Genomic DNA, 8,403 nt, shown 5'->3' with positions numbered 1-8,403 from the left:
GAGAAGTGATGTTTGTTGGGAAAAACTAGATAGACACGATGTCAATCGCATTGATTGCCTACCGGCGTGACCGTCGAGGGAGGAAGAAGAACCTCCTAGTGTGTGGAGACATATGCTGCATTCAACTCGAATGAAGCCCTGCATGAGGTATTATACTGTTTGGACTGACTGTGCTCCTACATTTGTGCTGTTGGTGTTTGATGATGGACTTTCGTTCGACATTGAAGGCTTCAATCCTTTAAAGTACATAAATAAAACATCCAAAGTCATCTAAAGTAATGTAGAATTCCACAACATTAGAATGATTCTTAATTTTTTTATAAGTTGAATAAAAAAGATCTCATCACGCACTTGAGGCATAACGGTAGGAAATTGATCATGTAGTTTTCGCAAGTTCAGCAACTAAGGGTTTGTTCGGTAACTGGCCTATTTTTAGTTATTTATATTCTTTTGTTCATCGATCAAAAAAAAGAATGAAAATTCATTTGGTAATGTCAATTAATTTTTTTATTTCGAATAACAAATTCGTTCTTGAAAATAGATTTAGAATAGAATCCAAAGTAGAAAAAAATGTTAATTTTTCATTATGGGGAATAATTCTAGAATTAAGTCATTTTTTTTCATTATATCTTCTTTCTCCTCTATTTAGTTACTAGAGCTTCGTTGGTGGCTAGGCAAGATTGGCCTCGCTTAGCCATGGCAAGGCTCCCTTAAGGTAGGTGAGATTGCCAGCTCTCATCTTTGGCTAGTCATCGGCCATTGCCAAGGCTCGATAATTGGCTAGACGAGGGAGAATAAGAGAATGAAAAGAAAAGAAAAATCTCATAAATTATTAAAAATTAAAATGAATTTTACGCAACAAATTTTAAGAATCGTACCAAATTCATTAGTGTATTTTTTCTATTCCGGAAAAATAAATTTTGTGCAATCACTACAAGCGTTTCAATGCTTAGAAACTCGTTTAGAGAATGAAATAAAAAAATTATTTCTTAATAAAAATTGTTTTTGAAAATATAATTATTATCAAACCGATCATAAGAAACGCAGTGAATGATTTTCACCACGCTATCAATCGAAACGCCCAGAATTTCCGTGTTCAACTTTTCAGACTCAACTGAGTACAGAATTGACCCAGTGTCGGCCAGTATACTTTTAATTGTGTTTAGTTCGGAGCAAACCTGGAGGACAAGCGAATGTGAAGTCCAATGGGTAAAATAAAAGAACCGCATAAATTACCCACGAGAGGTTCTGTAAATTGATTTTTCCACCAAAATATATAGGAATTTACCATAATTTAAATTAAAATATTTGGCATGGGGTAAGGCTTTCCTGATATTTTAGACAGGTTCAACTAGAAATCAGGTCTTTTAACAAAAAAAAGAAATTAGGGGCTTGTCTGAATAACATTTAAAGTTTGGAGAGAAAATAAAACGTGATTTTTTACTTTATCAAAATTTAAGTACAAACACATCCTTTCGATAATTTCCAGCTTTATCGTAGAAATGTCCTAATTTTTATTTCTCACGCAACGTAATAGTGAATTAATAACTTTGAGTGAATGGGGAAACAAAATTTCGGCATTATGTTACCTTTAACACTATTTGAATTATCATTCTTGAAACAAACTTTGAATGAATATTTTGCTACTCTATCAATAACTAAAAACGTATGCATATTAAAAAAAAAATTAGAGAACAAGGAAAAAGAGAAAGGGATGGGGTTGGTTACCGTACAATAAGGACAATTTAGGAATTTCACAAAGTACGTCTTTACGTGAATATACATATGGATGCATTTGGTTAAGTTTTTTTAATGGATTTTCGGCTTCCAAGCCCCCTCAAAGAAATGTTGTGGCATTTGACAATCATTTTAAAATAGCTTTTGACCAAATGCAAACCTTAAGAGTGTTGAAAGTTCAATACTACTTCCACTCGGCCTTCCAAAATAGCATTTGTGGAATGCTAAAATCAAGATTAAAATATATATATTTTTTTTTCCAAAACTATCCTAGCCAATTCTTTAATTTTTTGGTTTTGCCCCTCCTTGTAATTGCTCATCTTCTTCAGGTGAGGATGGCTGGCGAGGCCAAGGGTGCGTTTGGGAAGATTTTTGGAGAAAATCTTTTGGAAAATGCAAAGGCTTTTGAGTTAAAATGTGTTTTTTGTCGCGACCAATTTTTCGGGGTGCACCACCTAAAATTTGACTAATTAATTTTTAAGCCTAAACTTAACTCAGGCTCTCCCAAACCCATACCAATTCACTACTTAAGTTCAAATTTCTTAACATGCAAGTGGATTTTATTTAGGAGTTGCCACTAATCAGTTTATGATAGGTTGATTAGACACCTAAATGAATTATTTTACTCCTACGAACTAGAGACTTTAGGTACGGGGATTTGGTTACACTAGATTTCTCTAATGTCATTTCGGTGCCATTCTTTTATTTTCAAAAATGCTTTTGCAAGCAGCTTAAATTGATTTTAATTATCTCCCTAACATGTAAGGTGATCATATGGGTGCGCAAACCATCAATTTTAACACCCAAGAAAGCAATGAATAAAATTACGAGACTTATCTTGTAGCAACGAAGGCATTTGCGTTGTTAGATCAGAATTCACATCAATAACTCTAGATATGATTTATAATTAACATGCAATTTTTGTTTTTCCTTTTCACTTAATTAATGAGAATCAAATCCATATGCAATGCAATGTTTCTAATCTAACATGAAATGATAGGACATGACAATATAGCCTAAATTATATGACATGAGTAAAAAAATGCAGTCTAAACTAATGTAATGACTTAACTCTAATGGTAATCAATTTCTAGCTAAATGGACCTAACCACAATCTAATATGCATTTCATGAACCTAATTTTATATGACATGCACATGACATTTTTTATTTTCTTAAAAAGCATGCAATCTATCCTAGAGATTGAAACTAATTTATCCTAAGACATTTTTTTGTATTTTTTAATAAAAATTCGAAATTAAGACTATCAAATAATTAACATGCAATTTAAATCAGTGAAACGAAAATCTAACATCCTAAATTTATGTTTTTGGTATTTTTATTTAAGAAATTAGAAATAAATAAATTTCCTATTATTGACATGCAAAATAACCCTAAAATAAGTAATATCCTAATATGCATCTAATCTAACTCGAATGTTTTTTTTTTTCTTTTATGGGAGCAAACAAATAGAAGCATCAAGAACAACACGGCAACAAATCCAGCATAATATCATCTATGTCCATTTAATTTTGGAAATAAATTAACGAATCGTATCTCGCACATGAGATTTGATTGGCCAATTTTAGACAAAATCACGAATCGTATCTCGAGCGTGAGATCGGATTGGTGACTTTTCCATATGATTACGGGTCGTATTTCAAGCATGAAATCGGACCGTCAATCATATGTATGTTGCGAAATTAGAAAGATTTCCTAATTTAGAAAGCTACTCGAGTTGCGAATATCATGACATATCGATCATGACATATCGAGAATTTTCATCATGTGCACCAATGAATATATCAAATAAGGAAACAAAATTTTCAGAAATTAAAATAGGCAAAATTTTTACCTATCCCAAATATTTGCTTCCAAATTTGGCCTTTGAACGGCGGCCAGCTCGTGATGACCAACTGTGCTTCAGAGCAAGCCGACAAGGCATCTCAGCTTGGGATGCTCGAGCTGGTAATTCACGGTGTGGTGCTCGGTTGACTGCAAAATCAAAACAAATGCACGGCAAGGACCAACGCAATATATAAGATTAAAGAATTAGACCCCAAACTCTCGAATCTCCTTACTGTCGGCGTTTCCCCCGCTGCCATGCACCCTTATATTTCTATATTTTATTTAACCCCGCTCTCCCACCAAAAACCAAATTTCCACCGCCTCAGGCTACACAGAGGCCAATTCTTTCCCACGTGTTTGTCCTTTGGACATAACTTTTCGGGTGAACTTCATGAGTGGCCGTGAATTCAAATATTCCATCAAGAATTCTCGTATTTTTCTTCTTTGATTTCAACCGGTAGTGTCGTGACTTGATGGACACCGAAGTGTGAAGACGAGTGAATTTCTTCACGGACGATATACTCAAGAATCATAGGGACATGGCCACCTGGTCACCGGCGCACAAGTCAGCCTGCAAAACAAAGAAATTCAACGGCACAATGCGAGTAGCGAGTTGTCGAGGCCGGGATCATCGATGAGAGCTCAGCCGGAGAGATCACGGGGCAAAAGTCGGTGACGGATCGCAACAAGGCCTTTTTTTTGGCGGTGATGCTTCTCAGCGCAATGAAACAACTCTTGGTGGTGCGCTCGGGGTTGGGATAAATCGACTAATCTATTTATAAGCCTCGGGAACTCGACACAACTAGGGTTTTAATTTTCCAAATTGATATCCACGAAACCATGGTGTCGGCATTAGCACTTTTTTGGATGAAGAACAAATGAAATATATTTTGACTTTGCTCTACTTTTCTTCCCTGCACATGGAGAACACGAGTTCTCTATCCGAAAATTCATCATTTATCCCGGAAAATTTCAAATTGATATCCACGTTCTTTTTCCAAATGAAATAATTTCTGAAAATTCACATAAAAAAAAAAAAGCTTATTATCTCAGATAATTTCTGCTCGCTTTTGCTTGCTTTATGGGCTTAGTTCAGCTTGTCAATTTAAAGTTCAGAACAACTAATTCAAATCCACTCGTCACCGGTCCAATTAATAAATGCAAAACATGTAAATTAAAAATAAGTGCACCTACATCTATATGGTATGCAATTAATATTTTTTCAAGGATAAAATTAACCCATAATTTTCTAATAAATAAATAACCAGATCACCAAAATTTAGGTGTCAACATTTTCCAAAATGCAAACTATTTGGTAAATTATAGTTTGAAAGCTTTTTGTGAAGTATTTTGAGTAAAATGGTGTTTGGGGGAATTATATTTGCAAAACCTTTTGTTATTCATAAAAAAAAAAAAAAAAGTTGGCCGGTCAAAACAAGTAGTCACTGGCGAAGAGCAGGTGGTCCGGTGAAGGGCGGGGAGTCTGACGTAAGCCGTTCAACGAGGTAGGTAGGCGGTGGTCCGGCGAGCGGTGCCCAAATCGCACGGCCTCAACGGAGGTTGTGGCGCATCGGGCGATCCTCTAGCGAGGGTTGTGGGTCGCCGGAGGTCGTGGGTCACCTGACCCTCCGTCGAGTGGCGCCTCTGGCCACCTCCGCGATGCAGTCATGGGTTGCCGAAGGTCGTGGCGAGGTGAAGGAGGTCGTGCGTTGCGACCCAGATTTGGGTCGCTACAAGGTCGTGGGTCGCCGGAGGTCGCCGCAACCCAGGTGACCTTCGCGAACTAGATCTAGGTCGCGGCAAGGTCTTGGGTCGCCAGAGATCGCGGTGAGGTGGCGGAGGTCGCGCCCCGCGACCCAGGTGACCTCCGCCACCTCTGCGACCCAGGCATGCGACCTCCGCGACTGGTTGGCAATGGTCGCCGGGGTGCCGCGACCACGCCGGCCTCTCTTGCCCGTTAACCCATCTCACCAGCCTCTTTGACGAAGAAGAAGATGAATAGTGCCTGGGCCATTCCCGAAATGCTTGGGCTTTCAACTTTGTGAAGGCTGGCATTTGGGGAATGTAAGCCCAAAAATAAATGCCAAACACATTTGCTTTTGCCCAAGGGCCTTTAGAGGTCTAAAGGACTTTGTAAAGTGGTTCCCAAACAGACCCAAATCTAGCTGGTGAAGGGCTAGCGAGGGTCACTTGACCCTTGCTCGAGGTCGCATGACCTCAAGAGCTTGGGTCGAGCAACCTTAGGCAGCCCTCATGGAAGTCCCTTAGTTGATAGCCGTCGAAGCCAGATATGGCTCATTGATAGCTAGAGCCCTTTCCTAGCTTTAACGAAGGGTTTGAATTTTATTTATTTTTTAAATACAACCAAAGCCCATTGTAAAAGTTTTTTTGAATCCAAAATCCATTTGTAAAGAGTTTTTACTAAACACGATTTGCATTTCTCCAAAAGTCTTTGGCTTTCAATATTTGTATTATACCCAAAGTCCATTTGTAAAGTTAAACCAAAACCCACCACTAACCTTTACTTTTAAAATTTTATCATTTTTTGGCCAATTTCATTATTTTACAAACTTAAATTTGCATAGCCACATCAAAGTATAACGTTGATGAAAGCTAAGCGGGATACATTAGGGCTCTGTCGCAGAAGTTGGGAACAGTGGGAGCAAAGAAAATTGAGGTGAAAATTTCTAAAAAATATAAAAATTTTGTGAATATGAAGAGAAGGGAAATTTAAAAATGTGAGAATGTCTTTCTGCAATTTCCATTTCCCTCGTGCTTCCAAACCCCCTTTCGCCTCTAGCAAAAAGAACTCCCTTTCCACTTATAGATAGATAGACATATAGGCCTGAATTTAATATGAAAGGAAAGGAAGCTCAATACAGAGCGAGTCATGTACTTTCACAATTTTAGGGAAAGGCAAGTTTTTCAACTTTGCTCTGATTTTTTTTTAGCCCTAATGTGACTTCATAGCATTTTTTTATTATCATTTTTTAATAGTTATACCTAAACTTTTGACTTGACAGAGCCTATGGATGCGCACAAACAATTACCCCTACACACATCAAGTAAGTTTTAGTCAATGCTGTAAAGATGGGATCAAATTAAGTATCACTCAAGCTAGGAATCTGCCACATTTGAATTAAGTGTTTAGCTATTTAACCAATATCGAAGTCACTTTTTTTATTTTTATCTCACCCTTTGTCAAATGCGAAATTTTAAAGTGATGATATTCAAAATTAGCGTTCTCAAACTTTGTTTCAAGTATAAATCTATATGGTAGACCGCAATATGTTAATAAACTTTAGGGGCGTTTTGCACAGTTTATGTAAAAGGATCGTTTAGTTTAATTGAGTCAACCCTCCCTCTGATTCTCGCTTTGTTTTTCTCGTTCATATTTTTATTATCTTTTGCAGATTTACCATAGTTGCCCCATTCTTCTTAGATATTTCAAAGTCGCCCGCCCAGTCTTTTTGTCCTTGACCTTGAGACCTCGACCTCATTGGAGGATGCAAACGATCCCTGTTAACAATGCTCTCCTCCATTTATTTATTTTTTCATTTATTTTCTATTTCCAATTCCAAAACTAATGACTCAACAATTTAAACCCCCCAAAACAAGCTTTATAAAAGAAGACCTTTAGAGAAGAAGTCAATCTACACGATCTCTCTCTTGTTTGCATGTAGATATATGCTCATTGAGGTCCATTCATTCAAAAAAGTTAAAAATCTATTCATTTCACAAAAAATGTGATTTAAAGTATATTTTCCTAAAAATGATAAGTTATATCATTTACATAAGTGAATAAATAAAGAATATTTTCATCATTCAAGACAATAACTAAAAATAAATTGTTTTTGATAATAAAATAATTTTTTATTTGATAAAAATCGATGTTATCCCTAATTTCCTTTATTTTCATGTCAAAGAATGGTTTCATTTTTAGATGATTTTCCATGTAATCTTACTGATGTAGATTCATGAAAGTGTTTGGAATAGATTCATTACTTTTCTAATGTGAATTATAATTAAACCTAAAGGGAAATATGATGATGGGAAATATGAGATCCAAGTTCAAATTTTGTGCATAAAATTTCAATAATTACTGAGCAAAAACCAGCACAAAAAGAAGTTGAGAAACGTCGTGATATAATCTTGAGACCAAACTATCCTAGTTGTCATAACATGCTTTCAACTGAATTGAGAATGTCAAGTTAGTCCACTTCACGAGAGTTAACCCTAATATTACGAAATCACTACATTTTTTTACAAAAAGAGACTTAAGGAAATATGATGCGAACAATCAGAGAAACTCAGCAAGGCTATACTATTTTCTAGGAGGAAAAGACATTTTAGCCTTATTTTTTTCCTAGCCTTTTCTCACTGACTAAAAAAGTCCCGAGAACTTTCAAAGAAATAGTTTCAATATCTCAAAAGTAACTAAATAATAATTCTGTTTGGGTTCCTCAGCAAGTAGATTAAAGAGAAAAAGCCTTAGTTGATGAATTTTCCAATAACATTGCTGGTCAGATTGAACATCAAGTTCCAAGCGAGCTTATTTTCTAAATTCCAACAAAATATCTGATAAGATATGAGTTTTTGCATCATAATTGTAACGTGTATATAATTTCCGTAGTCACGATCCATTTCCAATAAAATTATAAAAGCGTCGCACAATTCAATCCTAGAGAAATTAAACAAAGGCAAAATCAAAGCGCCGCAGGGTAGGACTAGAATGTCAAGAAAGCCCAAAGGAGCGGGGCGCTGACGTGATTCTGGAAAGATAGTGGGGGGGCGCAATCGGAAAAAGGAGCAAAGCGAG

The sequence above is a fragment of the Eucalyptus grandis genome, chromosome 6 (genome assembly GCF_016545825.1).
Source record: "Eucalyptus grandis isolate ANBG69807.140 chromosome 6, ASM1654582v1, whole genome shotgun sequence".
NCBI classification, from domain to species: domain Eukaryota; kingdom Viridiplantae; phylum Streptophyta; class Magnoliopsida; order Myrtales; family Myrtaceae; genus Eucalyptus; species Eucalyptus grandis.
This window is presented reverse-complemented; position numbering follows the sequence as displayed.